This window comes from Camellia sinensis, chromosome 6 (assembly GCF_055761805.1).
Source record: "Camellia sinensis isolate YWXY chromosome 6, ASM5576180v1, whole genome shotgun sequence".
Classification (NCBI taxonomy): Eukaryota; Viridiplantae; Streptophyta; class Magnoliopsida; order Ericales; family Theaceae; genus Camellia; species Camellia sinensis.
In genome coordinates, this window is record NC_138966.1 from 148,539,266 (window position 1) to 148,544,635 (window position 5,370).

The 5,370-nt window shown below is 32.2% G+C and overlaps 1 long non-coding RNA gene across 1 annotated transcript; it reads left to right on the forward strand.

Moving 5' to 3' along the window:
• Positions 1 to 260: 260 nt before the first annotated feature.
• LOC114319928 (uncharacterized) lies at positions 261 to 3,890 on the forward strand. The gene is made up of 4 exons (XR_003649634.2): positions 261 to 645; positions 1,716 to 1,843; positions 2,793 to 2,837; positions 3,663 to 3,890. It is a non-coding gene; the product is annotated as an uncharacterized LOC114319928 (long non-coding RNA).
• Positions 3,891 to 5,370: the final 1,480 nt, after the last annotated feature.

Sequence of the window (5,370 nt, forward strand, 5' to 3'; positions counted from 1 at the left end):
ACATATTTTCAGCGACAAAAAAATATTTTAGTTGTCGTATATTGAGTTTTGGCTACTAAAACCATTTAGTCGCCGAACGGAAAATAAAAAATTATTTTTTATCTTTGGCGACCAAATGTTTGGTAGCCAAAAACTTATTTTCAACGACAAAAAAAAATTTTAGTCACCAAAAAGCTAAAATATTTGGAGGGAGACATTTCAAATTTTGGAGAGATTTATAAAATTAATTGGCTAATGGTGTAATATATATATATATATATATATTTGGTTTCCAAACCACAAACCAGCGCCTCTATCTCTCTCTCTCTTTTCAATGTCTCTCTCTCTCCGCCTCTCCCTCTCTGCTGCTCCTCTCCCCTTCCTTTCTCACCGCCGCTCTACCAACCGCGCCTCCGCCACTCCCCCTAGTGGTCGCGGGCAACCAGAGCACCAATTCACCTAGTTTGCCCTATTTTCTCTCTCTAAAATCTCTCTATATTCGTATATCTATCTATCCATCAACGGCGAGACCGACGATGTGCTAGAGATTGCGACGACGATGAATCAAAAGAAGGTGAGGAAACTAAATGGAACGCTTCTCAATATGAAGCTCTCCTCAAAGGAGGTGAACAAGTCACCTCTGTTCTTGAAGAGATTGTCGAGCTTGTAACTACTTCCCTCCTCAATTCTCTTGATATTCTTTGTTAATTTTTTGCCCTTAAAACCCTAAACCCTTTATTGTTTGCTTGAAACTGAGTCTGTTTACCTTCAAGTGTTTCTTGGTTGAATGATTTTTGTATTTTCTTTTATTCATATTCAATTAATTTTCAAGTTCCATGGATGCTTATTTTAGACTTTCTAGATTGTTGATTGGACAGCTTGGTTTACTTGCAAACTATATCATGGATAAACCCTAAACCCTTTTCTTTAATTGGGTGTTCCTTAGACCTAATTTTCCCGTTTTAAAATGTTGGAGGTTTTTCTTGAATAATCTGAAGTTTCTTCATGATAAGATGTATAGTAATTTAAAATTGATTATCTGGAGTGATGTGGGTCACAGTTGGTAGTTGCTTGTTATCATCTGCAAACACATTTCTGGTTGTACCTAAGATAACTAGAGGGCCAACAAACATGTAAGGAAATACAGGGTATAGTTGCCAAACAAAAATATGAATGCTTGCTTAAAGTTGTGCTCTTATACGCTGGTGAATTAGTTACTGAGGATTGATGCGCAGCTCACGCAATCGCAGCATGTGGTGGCCAAGTATTCGGTTCTTGGAAATGGTAATTAACCTCTGGATGATAAGGACTTTGATCAATTCATGGTGGGGCTCTTCACTTGGTTCATACTTGTATGTATGTCTGTATAATTTCTCTTTATGTATATGATTATATGTAGGTTTTGCTCAAATTTGACTATTTTGTTATTGCAACATGATGTGATTTGTCAAATTAGAACAATAGTTTGATGTTTGAATTATCATTCTTTGTCTAATTTTAGACATAAGTTAATTAATTTCGAAAAAACTGGAAACATGAATAATCAAAGTGAAAAAAAAGAAAAAAAGGATTTAAGGACTAAAATAAGAAAATGGCCAAACATATAAAAATCCTCCATTAGATTTGGGTTAGTGGGTGATGTAGTTTTTATCACAGAGATAAAGAAATTTCATGTGAACTTGTGTAGTTAATTACTAAATAACATGTTTGTTTATTTACATATCTAAATTATGCAGTAAACCTTGAAAATGGAGGGGACCGTGTTTAGCCCTGCTTTGGAGGGAATGAAGAATGTCAAGTCTGACAGAGGAGAACTGCTGATAGAGCCTTTCTTGGATGTCTGCAAACACATTGCCTATTCTAGGTGTGCTTTTCTTTCCCTTTTGGTAATTTTAGCTAGAGAATAGCTTCAATCAAGAAGAGTTTTCATAGTTTGTTTTATTGTTGCTCAAACCATATAGTTTTTAATTAGAATTTTCTAGATTTTCTGTGCACTTGGAAGTAATTTTCACAAACCATATAGTTTTTAATTAGAATTTTTTAGATTTTGAGTGCACTTGGAAGTTATTTTCATAGTTTTATGGGTGTTTGGCGGATATGCAAAACGGACTTCCGGGCATTAAAAGTCCTTCCAAAGATTTAATGGTTGCTTGTTGAGTTTATGTACACGAGCTTTTCTAAAAAGTGCATGCTTCTAAAAGTCCATTCAGTGGAAGCTCCATTAGGTGGCTTTCACAGTGACTTCTCATGAAGTCTAATACTCATTTAAATAAAACTTTTAAATGATGGTGTTGTCTCTATAATAATACTGACCTACATCACTTTCATTGTCATGAATTTACATTTCTTTGTACTTTTTGAGAAAATTACTAAAATATTTAAAAATGAAATTTTCATATAGAACTTTTAAAAAGTGCACTTACCAAACATAATTGTATATCAAGAGGACTTTTCTTGAATGACTTCCTTTAAAGTCCATTCTACAAAAGCCCTTGCTTTATGGAGAAGTTGTCCCAAACAACGTAACTATTCTTTTTCTATGGTTCAAATGGATTTTTTATTGGATAATAAAAAGGAAAAACTAAAACCAAAAAACAAACATACCAAAACCAAAAAGAAGTTTTGAATAAAGCATGATCTTGTATTTCCAAATGCAAACATTTGTCAATGTCAAAACATTGTTCTCTTTTGTAATTTCCTATGTTGATATGCTTTGCCTTCGGAGTTATATTTGTCTATAAACTTGGTCTTAAGTCCTTTTTTGGGCCTTTGGCTTGGCAATCCACTGAACTTTTTTTAATTTCTGATGTCAGACAAATTTGGAGCTGTAATAACGGTTGTGAAATCTGATATTGGTGGTAATATATCGGCAAGATACTTTTCTTCTTAATTTTCACTTATATTCTCGTTTACATTCAATTAATTATAATCCTCTTCAATAAAAATAAATAAATAAAAGTTAACATGTCACACTATGCCAATTTATGATCGGCAAAAGATGGTAAAGGCACTACTGGGTAGATATTGAATTTGTTCTTTGTTGTCCTAATAATGTTAGTTTAAAACACGGTCTTGAAGTCTTGTATTGGCTAGAAATTTGTCGAGCTCAATTTAGAAGATTTTGGATTTGGGTTTCTATATATTTTGTTTGACGAAGTCTAACTGGAAAACATAAATGCTAACCTACATTATATACATCTCTCTAGTTAAATAAAGTATAATGAAATTTTTGCATCCTCATATTATGTTTTCAATACTGAAGGTTGTGGAACTATAGTGCCTTCAATGTTCAAGATTTGTGAAAATGCAGACTGCCAAAAGTAACAAAATTTGATGAAAACTGCTGAAGGATTTTGATTAACAATTAGGATCATGCTGTATACTGGTGAGAAAAGAAAATTTTGGAAACATTGTATGTAATTGTCAAACTAGAGTTTACTAGGCAGGCACGAGGTTCAATTTGGAGGTTGTATAAATTTTCAAACAAAATAAAAACATTAAAATGATGTTGATGGGATTATATGCAAAGTATAATATATCTAAATTATTAATTTTAACTGTAGAATTATTATAATTTGCAGAGTATAATATATCTAAATTATTAATTTTATAATTGTTTTAATTTGAAATGCCAATATTATTGAATAAGTGCTAATGGTTAATTTTTTTTTCTTTTTTTACAGATTACTTTTGCGTGGGCTATTGTAGATGTGTACGAAGAGCATTTGTTCTGTATATGGAAAACATTTATTTTGGAACAATCATCTGTTTTGAAAATCCAGTGTTTTTGTATGTAATATTTAATTTAGATAGATTATACTTAGTTTGTGTGGATTTATATGATATTTGGAATATGATGTTACAAGTTAAAGTTTTTTAATAGTTGATAATGAAATGGGTATTATTCATAATGGATTTAGATTATAATTGATAGATGTATTATTCTGTATACGTATAGGTTACAGGTTACAGATTGCATTAATAATGAAATGCATATAATTTAGAATTAATGAAAATATTCAATTTGTGCACTTTAAAAAAATTAATAAATAGAGCTTGAGCTTTTGGCGACTAAACATTTAGTAGCCAAAAAATAAAAAGGAACTTATTGGCGACTAAACAGTTAGTAGTCAAAAAAAAAAAAAAAATGAAAGTTTTTGGCGACTAAAAAATTGATAGCCAAAAAGGAGTGTCATGTTTTTAGCGACTAAAAAATTGGTAGCGAAAAAAATGAAGATGGTAAATATTTTCATTTTGGCGACTAAATATTTTCTTTTGGACGACTAAATTTTTAGTTGCCAATTGGTGACTTTCGGCGACTAAAAAAAAATTAGTCGCCAATACTTTTCCCAACAATCATCTAGCGACAAAGCTGACGACCAAAAAATTTAATCAGCAAAAACTTCGGCAACTAAAAAATAACTTTTGGTGACTAAAAATTTAGTCACCAAAAGTGTAATTTGTTGTAGTGTTTTTATGTATGATTTTATAGATGCGTGTTTGATTTATGGATTTTTTTTTTATGGATGTTTGAAGGAAGAAATAAATCTTTCAATGTACAGCGATAGGTGGCTAGACAAAGCAACATGACACTAGAGTAATCTAATTTGTACAGCAATGTATCATCGAATAGACACTTCACAAGTAGCCCCAAATTAATTTCTTATTATCATTCAATCAAATGGCAACATATTGCTGGAAGAAAAAAGTTTGTCTCGTAACATGGCACTGGATTAATTCAAATGCATTAGCATTATATTACCAAACATGCCCGACACAAATTTAAAAATCATTGGTCGAAAAGAAAGTGGCTCTGTAAATGTATAGTAACAAAACGTTGGAGAAATCTATTTTTTCCAGTAACATAACACTAGAGGAATGTAAATTGTTTAGTACTGTATGACCGAATAGGCACTTCAATGTGGGCTTCACTCACTGTTTTCCCTGTGTCTTTCTCTTTTTCCTTACTGCGTCTTTTTCTGTTCCCTTATTTTCCTTTCAAAAACTATTGGTGTAAAGAGATGAAAGGGTTTTGAAGTGTCTTACTTTAGATTAGTTTTGGTAATATAATAAGTATAATGAGAACCATATTTCTTTTTAGTGATATAATGAAATGAATGATGTAAAAAGGTAAAATAATAGCCTAAGTAGAATCACTCACTAAATATTAAAAGCGTGAAAACCATATGACTAAAGTATCCTTAAAACTCCCTCAAATTACTTGATTCACCCACCGCCATTGTGGTTTTGCAAATCTAAAGCCATATGGGCTTGCAATCTGTCGGCCACGTGGTCTCACGGAAGACAACTGGCAGCGTCGATGGTGTGCCACGTAACCGACTCATCACAAATACAGAGAACCGCCTGGCCACCGCCATCCACTCTACTTAC